General features: G+C 38.6%; 1 protein-coding gene across 3 annotated transcripts in view; it reads left to right on the top strand.

Moving 5' to 3' along the window:
- The window catches only part of KBTBD3 (kelch repeat and BTB domain containing 3), a 53913-nt gene that overhangs the window by 6660 nt on the left and 30869 nt on the right, over nt 1-16384 (top strand). Inside the window, exon 1 of one of the 3 annotated variants that reach the window (XM_070473698.1) lies at nt 4858-4947. The exons of the other annotated variants lie outside the window; for them this stretch is intronic. The gene's annotated coding sequence lies outside the window, so the exon portion shown is untranslated. Of the gene's footprint in view, nt 1-4857; nt 4948-16384 lie in introns of those variants that run through there. 3 annotated transcript variants of the gene reach the window in all.

Below are 16384 nucleotides of genomic sequence, written 5' to 3'. Positions count from 1 at the left end.
GAAGAAGAACTAAAGCGCCTCTTGATGAAAGTGGAAGAGGAGAGTGAAAAAGTTGGCTTAAAGCTCAACATTCAGAAAACTAAGATCATGGCACCTGGTCCCATCACTTCATAGAAAATAGATGGGGAAATAGTGGCAAACTTTATTTTTGGGGGCTCCAAAAATCACTGCAGATGGTGACTGCAGCCATGAAATTAAAAGACGCTTGCTCCTTGGAAGAAAAGCTCTGACCAACCTAGACAGCGTATTGAAAAGCAGAGACATTCCTTTGCCAACAAAGGTCCGTCTAGTCAAGGCTATGGTTTTTCTAGTAGTCATGTATGGATGTGAGAGTTGGACTATAAAGAAAGCTAAGTGCAGAAGAACTGATGGTTTTCAAATGTGGTGTTGGAGGAGACTCCAGAGAGTCCCTTGGACTGCAAGGAGATCCAACCAGTCCATCCTAAAGGAGATCAGTCTTGAGTGTTCTTTGGAAGGAGTGATGTTGAAGCTGAAACTCCAGTACTTTGGCCTTCTGATGTGAAGAGCTGACTCATTGGAAAAGACCCTGATGCTGGGAAAGATTGAAGGCAGATGGAGAAGGGGACGACAGAGGATGAGATGGTTGGATGGCATTACTGAGTCAAGGGAGATGAATTTGAGTAAACTCCGGGAGTTGGTGATGGGACAGGGAGGCCTGGCATGCTGCAGTCCATGGGGTGCAATGAGGCAGACACAACTGAGCGACATAACTGAAATCCAGCTGCACTTAGAATAAAATTCCAGTTCCTTGCAGCTTACAAGATCCTGCACGAGGTAGCACCAGCCTTCTGTAGGCCTTTCTCTCCAGCATTCATGCTCTCATTAACTATACTCCAGCAATGCTGGCCTTCTGTCATATTCTAAAACTGAAGCCCTTTCCCATTTTAGGGCCTAATACATAATTTTTCTCACCACCCCTTACCTTCTCGTCTTTCAGGTGTTAACTTACGACACCAGCTCAGGAAGGCTCTCCCTGAAATTATAGTGGATTGAAAGCATGTTCGCTGGAGGCATACTTTCTGGGTTTATAGCCTGTCTCCCTGTTTACTTGCTATCCATTATTATTTTCAAGATTTTGTTTCAAGACACTGTTAAACCATTCTTCACATTTTAATTCACATATGTAGGTAGTGACAAATATGTCATGACTTCTGCCTGACAAAAGTGACTATAAGATATATTTCAATTTCAGGTATTCCTCATATTCCCTGGGTCTGTAAAATAGAGATAATAGTGTATCTACTTTATAGTAGTTGTTTTGGAGATTAAAGAGTATGTAAAGATGTAGTTACAGAGTCTGGCACAGAGTAAGGTTATGTAAGTTTTCGCTGTTACCATTGCATTATCTGCAATTGAATACCACCAGCTATTCATTTTTACTTTCATTTTCCAGTTGTTTCTTCACAGTATTTATTATCATTTATAATTTGTCAGCCTTCTTTTCTATATACTAAACATCAGGAAAGCAGCGATCATGTCTGCCTTTTTTCTCCTTGCTATCTCTAGTGTATAATTCAGTACCTGGAATATAGTTAGCACTCTTGTAATAAATATTGAAATAGAATAGCTAGAAATATCAGTGACCAAACTTCTATCAGTGGGAGACTTAAATCAGAGCCTGCTTCAATCATAGCACAGCTTTAGTTTAATATTCCCCTTCTGTCAGTTTGCATATGTTCCTTCATTGTTACTTAGTATCAAAGGCTTGGTTATTAGGCTTGATGCCTGTACTTTTAGTGACTAAATTTTTTTAATCAAATTTTAATGGAAGAAATTAAAAGGAAAAAAACAAGTGAAGTTTTGAATATTGATTCAGTGTTTTCAGCAGGAAGGTGAAGAGAAAAATGCCATTTAACTGTGACACAGCTTTTCGTGACTTGGAAGCTTTCACTCTTATGGCAAGCCCTTTTAAAAATAATCACTTTAACCTTGTACACACATTTTAAAAAGTAAGCAAAATTAATTTGCTGAGATACTCACATTCAGAGTCTTAACTCTTCTATTCACCTTCAGCTTAAAGTTGCAGTGTCCATGTTTTTCTATATAATACGTTCTCTGTTATCAGGAGCATTAGTGATGTATCATTTTTTAAACAAAGTCAGTGTCCATTTTTATCTTCAGGGTTTTCTTCCAAGGCTGATGCACATCTTTCACATTTTGTTGCACATAACACGTGTAATAACAAATATGTTATGACTGCTGTTTAAAGTGGTTATTAGATACATTTCTTTCAATTTCAGATGTGTTAAGTATGAAAAGTTGTGTCTTAAAATTAGTGAAATATGATACTGAATTTATAGAATATTTTGGAAAGAAAGAATTGCCTACAAATCTTTTACCCAGATTTAAGAATTGTTTAACATTTAATAATGTTTGTTGCTAAGTATACATTATTATTGATTTTGACCATTAATATTTATATACCACTTGACAACATTAATATTAATGTCGTTTAAGCATCACTGCAGTACAGTGTAATTTAGTGTGTCCACTTTGCAGTTAAGGGAGCCAGAGCCTTAAAGAGCATCGGTAGGGGTCACTAGTCAGTGATGGATCATCTGGGACCCTATTCCTTCACCTCTCAATCCCAGGTTGTTTGCCATTTGCAAAATACACTAGTATTAGTAGTGAAAGTAAAAGTCACTCAGTCGTGTCCAACTCTTATGTGATCCATGGACTGTAGCCCACCATTCTCTGTCCATGGAATTCTCCAGGCCAGGATACTCGAGGGGTAACTGTTCCCTTCTCCAGGGGATCTTCCCAACCCAGGGACTGAACCCAGGTCTCCCTCATTGCAGGTGGATTCAGGCTTCCCTGGTGGCTCAGTTGGTTAAAGAATCCGCCTGCAATGTGGGAGACCTGGCTTGGGAAGATCCCCTAGAGTAGGGCATGGCAACCCACTCCAGTATGCTGGCCTGGAGAATTTCATGGACTGTATAGTCCATGAGGTTGCAAAGAGTTAGACACGACTGAGCAACTTTCACTTTCTTTTACCCCTGAGCTACCGGGGGAGCCTTGTATTAGTAGAGACTTACTCAAACCAAATTTAAGAATAGAAAGTTTCAGCTTCTTGGATTTATCCTGTGTAGAGTACATGGATGGTGGCCTTTATCTTTTATAAAAGTGACTAGCTGTGTATGATCCTAATATATTTGAGAATACTTGAAAATTTATAGTAAAGTTTGCTTTTAGTGACTATCTTTGTATCAATAGAAATAAGAATGCTGTTTTATAATTGGAGGATAATTGCTTTACATTGTTGTGGTGGTCTCTGCCATACATCAACTTGATGCATCATGATTAGATATATATCGCCTTCCTCTTAAGCCTCCTCCACACCCCCTACACCCCCATATTCCACCCCTCTGGTTGTCACAGGGCACCAGCCTGGGCTCCCTGTGTTTTACAGCAGTTTCCTGCTAGTTACCTGTTTCACTCATGATAGTCTATATATGTCAATGCTACTTTCTCAATTTGTCCTACATTTTCCTTCCCCCACTGAGTCCACAGACCATTCTCAATGTTGGAATCGGCATTTATTCTCCGCGAATAGGTTCATCAGTACCATTTCCTAGATTCCATTTGTATGTGTTAATATACAATTTTTTTCTGTGACTTACATCACCCTGTGTAACAGGCCTTCATCCACCTCACTACTACTAACTCAAATTCCTTCCTTTTATGGCTGAGTTTGGGCTTCCCTGGTGGCTCAGCTGGTAATGATTCCACCTGCAATGAGGGAGTCCTGGGTTTGATCCCTGGGTTGGGAAAATCCCCTGGAGAAGGGAACGGCTACCCACTCCAGTATTCTGACCTGGAGAATTCCATGGACTGTATAGTCCATGGGGTCACAAAGAGTTGGACCCGACTGAGCAACTTTCACTCACTCACTCACTCATTCCATAGTACATATGTACTACAATTTACCCATTCATTTGTTGATGGACATCTAGATTGATTTCCGTGTCTTGGCCATTGTAAACAAGTGCTGTAGTGAACATTAGGGTGCATGTGTCTTTTTGAATTGTGGTTTTTTAAGGGTATATGCTTGGTATTGAGATTGCTGGGTCATATGGTATCTGTATTGCTAGTTTTTTAAAAAATTTCCATACTGTTCTCCATAGTGGCTATACCACTTTGCATCCCAGCAGTGCAGGAGGGTTCCCTTTCTCAGCATCCACTCCAGCATTTATTGTTTGTAGGTTTTTTGATGATGGCCATTGTGACCTGTGTGAGGTGATACCTCATTGTAGTTTTGATTTGCATTTCTCTGATAATAAGTGATGTTGAGCATCTTTTCATGTGTTTATTGGCCATGTATATGTCTTCTTTGGAGAAATGTCTGTTTAGGTCTTCTGCTCATTTTTGATTGGGCTGTTTGTTTTTCTGATATTGAGGTGTATGAGCTGCTTATACAGTTTGGAGAATAATCCTTTGTCAGATGCTTCATTTGCAAATATTTTCTCCCATTCCGAGGGTTGTCTTTTGATCTTGTATATTGTTTGCTTGCCTTGCAAAAGCTTTATAGTTTAATTAGGTCCCATTTGGAGCTTCTCTGGTGACTCAGTGTTGGGATGACCCAGAGGGATAGGATGGGGAGGGAGGTGGGAGTGGGGTTCAGGATGGGGAACACATGTACACCTGTGGCTGATTCATGTCAGTGTTTGGCAAAATCACTACAATATTGTAAGATAATTAGCCTCCAATTAAAATGAATAAATTTATATATTAAAAGAAAAGAATCTGCAGGAGATGGCAAGAGTCATGAGTTTGATCTTTGGGACAGGAAGATCAATTTGAGGAAGAAATGGCAACCCACTCCAACATTCTTGCCTGGAGAATCCCATGGACAGAGGATTCTAGTGGGCTACAGCCCATCGGGTCACAAAGAGTCAGCCACACCACCACCACCAAGCATTCATGCAGGTACTATTTGTTTATTTTTGTTTTTATTTCCCTTACTTTAAGAGGTGGGTCAAGGAGGATCTTATGTCAAAACTGTTCTACCTGTGTTTTCCTCTAAGAGTTTTATAGTTCCTAGCCTAACATTTGAGTCTTTAACCCATTTCAAGTTTATTTTTGTGTATGGTGGTGGAAAGTGTTCTTTTCATTGTTTTACATGTGGCTGTCCAGTTTTCCCAGCACTGCTTATTGAAGAGGCTGTCTTCTCCATTAAAATAAGATGCCCATAGGTATGTGGGTTTACCTCTGGGCTTGCTTTCTTGTCCCATTGGTTTGTATTTCTGTTTTTGTGCTGGTATCATACTCTTGATGACTATAACTTTGTAGTATAGTCTGAAGTCAGCCAGGTTTATTTCTCCAGCTCTGGTTTTCTTAAGATTGCTTTGGCTATTTAGGGGTCTTTGTTTTTCCAAATCATGAATTCTTTTGTTCCAGTATTGTGAGAAATTACACTGGTAGTTTGATAGGGATAACATTGAGTCTGGAGATTGCTTTGGGTAGTATAGTCATTTTCACAATATTGATTTTCCCAGTTCAAGAACATGGTATATCACTCCATCTGTGTTGTCTTTGATTTCTTTTATCTGTATCTTATAGTTTTCTGCATACAGATATTTTGTCTCTTTAGGCTGGTTTATTCCTAGCTATTTTATTCTTTTTGTTGCAATGGTGAATGGAATTGTTTCCTTAATTTCTGTTTCTGATTTTTCATTTTTAGTGTATAGAAATGTAAGGGATTTCTGTATATTAATTTTATATCCTCTGACTTTACTGTATTCATTGATTAGCTCTAGTAGTTTTCTGGTGGCATCTTTAGTGTTCTATATATAGTATTATGTAATCTACAAACAGTGAGAATTTTACTTTTTCTTTTCCAAACTATACTCCTTTTATTTCTCATTCTTCTTTGACTACTATGGCTAGGACTTCTAAAACCATATTGAATAATAATGTTAAGAATGAGCACCCTTAATCATGTTCCTGATCTTAAAACGTTTTCAGTTTTTCACCATGGAGAATAATGTTTTTCTGTGGGTTACTTGTACATGACCTTTATTATGTTGAGGTATGTTCCTTTTCTACCTACATTCTGAAGAATTTTTTTATAATTATATTTATTTTAAATTGATTGATTGCTTTATGTTATTGGTTTCTCTCATACATCAACATGAATTAACCATAGGTATACATATCTCTTCCCTCTTGAACCTTCCTTGCACCTCCCAACCTTTCCCACCCTCTGGGCTACTACAGAGGCCCAGTGTGAGTTCCCTGAGTCATGCAGTAAATTCCCTCTGGCTGTCTGTTTTACATTTGTTAGTTTATGTGCCTCCATGCTGCTCTCCCCATTCATCTTGCCATCTCCTTCTTTTCTCCTGCCCTTGTCCATAAATCTCTTCTCTGTGTTTTCTCCATTGCTGCTCTGCAAGTAGGTTCATCAGTACCATCTTTCTAGATTTCATATTTATGCATCAATGTATGATATTTGTTTTTCTTACTTACTTCAGTCTGTGTAATAGGCTCTAGGTTCATTTACCTCATTAAAACTGACTCAGATGTGTTCCTTTTTATGGCTGAGTAGTATTCCTTTGTATATAGGTACCACAGCTTCTTGATCCATTCATCTGTCGGTGGACATCTAGGTTGCTTCTGTGTCCTAGCTATCATAAATAGTGCTACAGTGAACATTGAGGTATATGTGTCTTTTTCAGTTTTGGATTCCTTAGGGTGTATGCCTAAAAGTGGTATTGCTGGGTTATATGGTAGTTTTATTTCTGATTTTCTAAGGAATCTCCATACTGTCTTCGTCCATACTGGCTCTGTCAATTTATATTCCCAGTAGCAGTGCACGAGGTTCCCTTTTCTCCACACCCTCTGCAGCACTTGTTTGTGGACTTTTTGATAATGGCCATTCTGACTGGTGTGAGGTGATAGCTCATTGTAGTTTTGACTTACATTTCTCTAATAATGAGTGATTAGCCATCCATGTATTTTTGGAGAAATGTCTGTTTAGGTCTTTTGTCCACTTTTTGATTGGATTGTTTCTCTGGCGTTGAGTTGTATGAACTGTTTGTATATTTTGGAGATTAATCCTTTGTCAGTTGTTTCATTTGCTATTATTTTCTCCCATTCTGAGGGTTGTCTTTTCACCCTCTTTACAGTTTCCTTTGCTGTGCAAAAGCTTTTAGTTTGGTCCCACTTATTTATTTTTGTTTTTATTTCCATTATTCTAGGAGGTGGTTCATAGAGGATCTTGCTATGATTTATGTCATACAGTGTTCTGCCTATGTTTTCTTCTAAGAGTTTTATAATTTCTATACTTTCTATAAAACTATAGTTTTATAGTTTACATTTAGGTCTTTAATCCATTTCAAGTTTATCTTTGTGTATGGTGTTAGGAAGTGTTCTAATTGCATTCTTCTACACATTGTTGTCCAGTTCTCCCAGCACCACTTATTGAAGAAACTATCTTTTTCCCCACTGTATATTCTTAACTCCTTTGTCAAAGATAAGGTGCCCCTAGGTGCATGGGTTTGTCTCTGGGCTTTCTATCTTGTTCAGTTGGTCTATACTTTTCTTTTTGTGCCACTGCCATACTGTCTTGATGACTGTAGCTTTGTAGTATAGTCTGAAATCAGCTAAGTTGATCTCTTCAACTCCATTCTTCCTTCTCAAAATTGCTTTGGCTATTTGGGGTCTTTTGTGTTTCCATACAAACTGTGAGATTTTTTTGTTCTATTTCTGTGAAAAATGCCATTGGTAATTTGATAGGGATTGCCTTGAATCTGTTGGTTGCATTTGGTAGTATAGTAATTTTCACAATATTGATTCTTCCAAGTCAAGATCATGGAATATTCCTCCATCTATTTATATCATCCTTGATTTCTTTCATCAGCATCTTATAGTTTTCTGAATACAGTTCTTTTGTCTCCTTAGGTAGATTTATTCCTAGATATTTTATTCTTTTTGTTGTAATGGTAAATGGGATTGATTCCTTAATTTCTCTTCCTGATTTTTCATTGTTAGAATATAGGAATGCATGTGTTTTCTGTGTATTGATTTTATATCCTGCAACTTTACCATATTCACTGATTAGCTCTAGTAATTTTCTGATAGTGTCTTTAGGATTTCTTACGTACAGTATCATGTTATCTGCAAATAGAGTTTTATTTCTTCCTTTCCACTCTGGTTTCCTTTTATTTCTTTTTCTTCTGATTGCTGTAGCAGGACATCCAAAACTATGTTGAATAATAGGACACCCTGTCTCACAAGTGGGCACCCTTGTCTTGTTTCTGATCTTAGGGTAAATGCTTTCAGTTTCTCACCATTGAGAATCATGTTTGCTGTTGGTTTGCTGTAAACGGCCTTTATTTTGTTAAGGTAGATTCCTTCTGTGCCCATTTTTTTAAAGAGTTTACTTTAACATAAATGGGTGCTGAATTTTGCAGAAGCTTTTTCTGCTTTTATTGAGATTATCATATGGTTTTATCTTTCAGTTTGTTAATATCGTGTATCACATTGATTGATTTCTGTGTATTGAAGAATCCTTGCATTCCTGAGATAAATCCCACTTGATAAGGGGATATCTGACCCTTTCAATATGTTGTTGGATTCTGTTTGCTAGTGTTTTGTTGAGGATTTTTGTATCAATGTTTATTAGTTATTGACTTCCCTGGTGACACCATGGTAAAAGAATCTACTTGTCATTACAGGAGACTGAGAATCACAGGTTCAATCTCCAGGACAGGCAGAACCCCTGGAGTAAGAAATGGGAAACCACTGTAGTATTCTAGCCTGGAAAATTCCATGGACTGAGGAGCCTGGTGGGCTACAGTTGATGGGATTGCAAAGAGTTGGACTTGAAAGCCTGCATGCAGTACATGTCATCAGTGATATTGGCCTGTAATTTTTTTTGTGTGTGTGTATGTTTGTCACGTTTTGGTATTAGAGTGATGGTAGCCTCATAAAACCAGTTTGGCTTTGGGACACCTCTCTGCTATGAGCAGTGTTGTGTTCATGTTGTGCTGATGGTTTGGCATCAGGCGTCTGGCATTGGAGCTTGCTGGCCTTTTGTGTGTTGCGTGGTCTTAGTGTTGAGATGGCGGCCTTTGGGAGAGCTCTTGTTGTTTAATGTTCCATGGGATTGGGAGTTCTCTCGTGGTTCAACACCCTGGACTCAGGTCTCCTACCTTGGAGGTTCAGGCCCGACTCCTTACTGTAGCCCCAAGACTCCACAAGCCACACAGCACAAAAGGGAGAGAAAAAGTAATTAAGGGCACAAAAAAGGAGTGAGAGAAGAGGAAAAAAACAGAAAAGAAAAGCGGGGGAAAAGTGAAAAAAAAAAAAAAAACGAAAAGCAAAAGGAAAAAGAGGAAGTCAAATATAGAAAGAAAAAAAAAAAGGACAAAAGCCCTAAGCCAAATGGTGAAAGCAACACAAGCAACAATCAACAGACAAGAATAAACAAAGGAGCCTTCATATACTCACAAAGAGAATAGAAAAAAAAGAGGAAAAAGAATAAAAATAGGAACCAAAAAAGGAAGAGTACATTCAAGCCAATAAACAAATGCTAAGTGAAAACAAATACTAAAAACTAGAGTAGCAGAAATACAAGATCAAAAAACATGGGAAAAAATGGAATACAACTAGAGTACTGTAAAAATAGGAAAAAAAATGAATTTATTCAAAAGTAAAAGGTTTTTAAAAAGGAAAAGTAAGTTTAAAAATTAAAGGAATAGTAAAGAACACCATTACAACAATATGAAAAAGAAAAAATGCATACATACATATATATAGAGAAGAATGTCCTCCTGAATCCTCTGTTGTCCTTGAGTACAGTGAGCACTAGTGATTCTGTTTACTCAGGAAGTCCTCCAACATTTCTGGGAAGGTCTCTGGACCTGTTGTGGGTGCTGTACGGTCAGCTCAGACTCAGATCTGGTCTTATTCCAGCTTGTTCTTGCTCCCAAAGTCCGTCCACAGCCTTAGGCTCTTTGTGGGGATTTAATCTGCTGCACTTGTGGCTAGAGGAGCACATTCCCTTCCTCTTCTTCCATCCTGTGACCCCTGGTGCTCAGCTTTGGTTTTGGCCTGCATCTGCTTGTAGGCCACCCTCCATTGTCTGTTCCCCACCCAGACAAGAGTGAATGAGAGTAGCAGCTGATCAGGGCTTGCTTGCTCAGTTTGACTTGGGAGAGGGAGTGATATGGCAGACACAGCTGGGACATGTGGGAGTGCCCACTGAGGTGGAGGCCTGCAGGAAGTTGCTACAGTCAGGCCGTCATGTGCTGCCTCAGGGGAGTTGGCCTTGGTTTGTATGTCCCTCAGCAGAGCCAAGCTACAAAGGCTCCCCGGAAGGTGTGGGCAGTGACCTGTGCCTGCTCACTGCTTGGTGAAAGCTGCTTCTTCTGGGGTTGAGACCCCAGTAGCATTTTGTCAATAACCTCTGGCCCTTGCCTTGGCTTTAGAAGTGGCCAGTCAGCCTGCATTCCCCACTCTGGGATCGTAAACTGCAGTCATGGCTAGTGCCACATCTGGCACTTTTGCCAGCTCTGGCGGTTGGTGGCCAGTGCACCTGCCTCTGGGGTTGCAGTCCACATCTGTGGCTTCTCCCATCTATGGCTCTCACAAACGCAGCATCCTGTAGTCTGTGCGTGTGTGGAATTAGAGTTTCCCTGCAGCAATGATCCCTCTCTGAAAGGCCCAGGCTTTACCCTGGACTCTCTCAGCTGTGTTGTACTAGTTCCCTCAGATTAGCATCATTGCTGTCAACCCCAGTTTTCTCCCTCGGGTCCAGTACCTGAAGCCTGAGCCTCAGCGCCCAGCCCCAAATCACTGTAGTGGGCATGCAGACAGTGTCTCAACTGGGAAGTTTCGGTCAGCAATTATCTCTGTGGTGAATTCTTTTCATTTTGCCTTCCTAATGTTGCTGCGTTCCCCTTTGAGGTTCTGAAGATGCTCCTGTCCCCACCCATGAGGGGGTTTCTGAGTGTGCAGACTTTTCCTCCTTCATGGCTCCCTCCCTGAGGTTCAGGTCCCCATCCCAAGTCCTTTGTCTTTCATTTTTCTTGTATCTTTTGCCCTACTTCATTCTGTGAAGATTAGCTTGCCTTTTTGGAAGTCTGGCGTCTTCTGCCAACATCCAGAAGGTGTTCTGAACGAGTTGTTCCACATGCAGATGCATTTATGATGTATTTGTGGGGGACGGTGATCTCCCCACCTTCCCTTATGGTATAGTCTTCATGGTATAGTCTTACTTTATGGTATAGTCTTACTCCTCTGCCATTTTGAAAGTCCCCCGAAGAACTGCTTTATACTTGTATCATTGAGTTTAATTCTTTAGTTCTTTATGAACAATGAGACTCAGTAATTGACTTAATCTAACAATCCGAGTTACATTCATATTTTTAACGTCAGTGAACTTAATATCAAAAAAATTATGATTGTGTTTTTAAAATTGATGTTCTCAAGGTCTGTGCCACAAGGAAAAATAGAGATTTTATCCTTTTGAAAGTCTCAGATTTGGATATCTTCTTGTTGTTTTACATTCAACTTATTTCTAAAAACTGAGGAACCAGTTACACTAAAAATAAAAGGAAATTTTCTTTGAATATTCTGAGTGTTTTGAACAAGAACAGAACTGTAAAGTCAAAATAGTTTCTGATTTGAATTTATGTTATTGTCTTTTTCTCTTCATTTTTAAGAGTACAGATACACAGGAAGTTATGAAACTATTACAGAGAGATCACATATATCCTTCATGCAGTTTCCCCAGTTTTATATCTTACATAATTGTTCAAATTTAAAACCAGGAATTTGACATTGATACAGTGTATGTATAATTTCATGTCATTTTATCACCTGTGTTAGATTCCCATGGCTACTGTCACAATCAGGTCTCCTTTGCATATATCCACTTCCAGCAACCCCCCCACAACAGTCTTTAATCCCTGGAAACGTCTAATGTCTTTCTCATGCCTATAATTTTATCATTTAAAGAATATTTTAGAAGTAGAATTATAAAATATGTGACCTTTAGAGACTGAATTTTCATTCATGATAATGCTTTTGTAATTCATCTAAATTGTGTATATAGTAATTTGTTCCTTTTTAAAGGTGAGTTATACTTCATGATATGGATGTACCAGTTTGTATACTCATCCGTTTGTTTAGCAACATTTTGGTTGTTTCCAGTTTTTGACTATATAAATAAAGCTGCTATGAAAAGTTATATACAGGTTTTTATGCCCACATAAATTTTTATTTCTCCTAGGATAAATGGCAAGGTCTGTGATTATTGGGTTGTATGATATGTGTTTAGTTTCCTGCCCCCTAGTTTTATTGAGATACAGTTGATATACAACATAGTATTTTTGGTGTACATCATGATTCCTGCAAGGCAGGAGATGCAGGAAACATGGGTTTGATCCCTGGGTTGGGAATAACCCTTGGAAGAGAAAATGGCAACCCTCCCCAGTATTCTTGCCTGAGAAATCCCATGGGTAGAGGAGTCTGGCAGGCTAAGTCCAAAGGGTCACAGAGAGTTGGACACAACTGAGCAGATGAACACACACATACATGTATTGCTAAATAATTACCACAATAAGTTAGTGTCTATCTCCTGAAGTTAGTTTTTTCTTCTGATGTGAACTTGTAAGCTCTACTCTCCTAGTAACTTTCGGATATTCCACATAGTATTGTTAACTGTTGTCATCATGCTGAATGTTATGTTTCCAGAACTTATTTATCTTAGAACTGGAAATTTGTATATTCTTATTACCTTTACCCAGTTCTCCCCTGCACACACACACACACCCACCTACCTTTGGCTAATACTAATTTGTTCTGTTTCTATGACTTTAGGTTTTTAGATCCCACATGTAAGTGACATTGTACAATATTTGTCTTTCTCCATCTGACCTAGCATAATGCCCTTAAGGTCAATCCATGTTGTCACAACTAGCAATATTCCTTCTTTTTTATGGCTGAATAATTTTCCTCTGTATATATGTGTGTGTGTGTATCATTTTTTCTTTATCCTTTCATTTTCCCATGGGCCTTTACAATGTCTCCATGTCTTGGCTGTTGTGAACAATGCTACAGTGAAGTGGGGGTACAGACACCTATTCAGGATGGTGATTTGATGTATTTTGGGTATATACCCAGAAGTTGAATTGCTGAATCATGTAGTACTTCTCCCTGGAGGAGGAAATGGCAACCCACTCCAGTATCTTTGTCTGGAAAATCCTGTGGACAGAGGAGCCTAGTGGACTACAGTCCATGGGACATGTCTGAAGCATGAAGTGGTACTTCTATCTTTAATTTTTCAAGAAACCTACGTACTGTTTTCTATTTGACTATACCAGTTTACATTCACAACAGATGTATACAAAGGTTTCTTTCCTTTCCTCCACACCCCCAACACCACTTGTTATTGCTTCTGTTTTTGACAGTAGCCATGCCAACAAGTATGAGGTGATCTATTAGGGTTTTGATTAGTGATGTTGAGTACCTTTTCATGTTTTCCTGTGGGCCATTTGAATATCTTTTTTGGAAAAAGAAATCTATTTGAGTTCTTTGCTCATTTTTAATTGCATTTTTTGGGTTTTTTTGCTATTGAGTTGTTTGTTATACAGTTTGGATGTTGACATTTTATCAGATGTGTGGTTTGAGAATATTTTGTCGCATTCTGTAGATTGCCTATTTGTTTTGTGGATTGTTTCATTTACTGTACAGAAACCTGTTTGTTTGCTATAGTCCCACTTGTTTATTTTTTGTGTCTGCGCTTTAGATGTCATACCCCCCACCCCAAATCATTGCTATTACTGTGGTAAAGGAGCTTATTCCTCGTTTTTCTTCTGGGAGTTTTATGGTATCAGATGTTACATTTAAGTCTTTAATTAATTTTGAGTTAATTTTTGTGGGTATTGTGAAATAGGGATGTGGTTTCATTCTTTGGCATGTGAATATTCATTTTTCCCAGCTCAATTTTTGAAGAAATTTGTCTTTTTACCACTGAGTTTGCGGTCTTCTTGTCAAACGTTAGTTGAACTTATATGTGTTTCCCATTAGTCTGTGTATCTGGTTTTGTCCTAGTGCATACTGTTTTGGTTACTGTAGCTTTGTAATATAGTTTAAAATCAAGACATGATGTGTCTAGCTTTGTTCTTTCTCAGGATTGTTTTGGCTGTTTAGTGTCTATGATAGTTCCATATAAATTGCAAGATTGTTTTTTTTTTTTTTTTTCTGTTATTTGTGTGTGTGTGTGTGTGTGTGTGTGTGTGTGAGAAATGCCTAGGAAATCATGATAGGGATTGTATTGACTCTATAGATGGCTTTGTGTTGTACAGACATTTTAATAATGTTAATTCTTCAAATCCAAGAACATTTAATATCTTTACATTTACTTGTGTCTTCTTCAGTTTCTTTCATTAGTATCCTGTACTTTTTGGTGTGTTAAGTTTTTCACCTACATGGTTAATGTACTCCTAAGTATTATATTGTTGTTGATACTGCCATAAGTGGGAATGTTTTATTTACTTCATAGTTAATTTTGTTCTTAGCACATACAAGACCTGGAGCTGACTGTTGCTCAGATCATGAACTCCTTATTGCAAAATTCAGACTTAAATTGAAGAAAGTAGGGAAAACCATTAGGCCATTCAGGTATGATCTAAATCAAATCTCTTATGATTTTACAGTGGAAGTGACAAATAGATTCGAGGGATTAGATCTGATAGAGTACTTGAAGAACTATGGATGGAGGTTCATAACATTGTACAGGAGACAGTGACCAAAACTGTACAAAAAAGATATTAATGAACTGGATAACCCCAATGGTGTGGTCATTCACCTATAACCAGACATTCTCAAATGTGAAGTCAAGTGGGCTTTAGGAGGCATTACTATGAACAAATCTAGTGGAGGTGTTAGAATTCCAGCTGTGCTATTTCACACCCTAAAGCTGATGCTGTGAAAGTGCTACACTTGATATGCCAACAAATTTGGAAAGGGTCAGTTTTCATTCCAATCCTAAAGAAGTACCGTACCTAAGAGTGTTCAAACTACTGTACAGTTGCACTCATTTCACATGCCAGCAAAGTAACGCTCAAAGTCCTTCAGGCTTGGCTTCAATAGTGTGTGAACTGAGAACTTCCAGATGAACAAGCTGGATTTAGAAAAGGCAGAGGAACCAGAGATCAAATTGCCAACATCCGTTGGATCACAAAAAGCAAGGGAATTCTAGAAAAGCATCTACTTCTGCTTCATTGACTACGCTAAAGCCTTTGACTGTGTGGATCACAACAAACTGTGGGAAATTCCTAAAGAGATGGGAAAACCAGACCACCTTGCTTATTTAATTTATATGCAGAGTGCATCATGTGAAATGCTCGACTGGACGCATTACAAACTGGAATCAAGATTGCCAGGAGAAATATCAACAGCCTCAGATATGCAGATGATACCAGCCTATTGGAAGAAAATGAAGAGGAACTAAAGAGCCTCTTGATGAAAGTGAAAGAAAGTGAAAAAGCAAAAAACTAGTGCTGGCATCTGGTCCCATCACTTCATAGCAAGTAGATGAGTAACAGGTAGAAACAGTGCAGATTTTATTTTCTTGGGCTCCAGAATCACTGCAAATGTTAACTGCAGCCATGAAATGAAAAGACATTTGCTCCTTGAAAGAGAAGCTATCATAAACCTTGTTAGTGTATTAAAAAGCAGAGACATCACTTTGCCAACAAAGGTTCATATTGTCAAGGCTATGGTTTTTCCAGTAGTTGTGTACGGCTGTGAGAGTTGGACCATAAAGAAGGCTAATTCGAAGAATTGATGCTTTCAAACTGTGGTGTTGGAGAAGACTCTCAAGAATCCCTTGGACAGCAAGGAGATCAAACCAGTTAATCCTAAAGGAAATCAACCCTGAATATTCACTGGAAGGACTGATACTGAAGCTGAAGCTCCAATACTTTGGCCACCAGATGGGAAAAACCGACTCATTGGAAAAGACCTGGATGCTGAGAAAGATTGAGGGCAGGATGAGAATGGGGTGACAGAGAAAGAGATGATTGGATGGTATCAATGAATCAGTGGTCTTTGAGTTTGAGAAAAGAGGTAGTGAAGGACAGGGAAGCCTGGCATGCGCAGTCCATGAGGTGCAAAGAGTCAGACACAACTTAAGAACTGAAAAACAGTTTTTGTATGTTGATATTGTATCCTGTAATTTTGCTTAATTTATTAATGCTTACATTTCTTGGTGGAGTCTATGGAATTTTCTACATAGGTGAAGACTTCTGTTGCCATTTTATTAATAGTGTTGAGTTTCTTTTTTATCTCTCTTCTTTGTGACTTGACTTTTTGTAGTAATATTCTTTGACTGGCTTCCTGATAGCTCAGTGGT

Source organism: Odocoileus virginianus, chromosome 10 (assembly GCF_023699985.2).
Source record: "Odocoileus virginianus isolate 20LAN1187 ecotype Illinois chromosome 10, Ovbor_1.2, whole genome shotgun sequence".
Classification (NCBI taxonomy): Eukaryota; Metazoa; Chordata; class Mammalia; order Artiodactyla; family Cervidae; genus Odocoileus; species Odocoileus virginianus.
The sequence above is the reverse complement of the archived record's forward strand: the minus strand, read 5'-3'. Positions and strand labels throughout refer to the sequence as shown.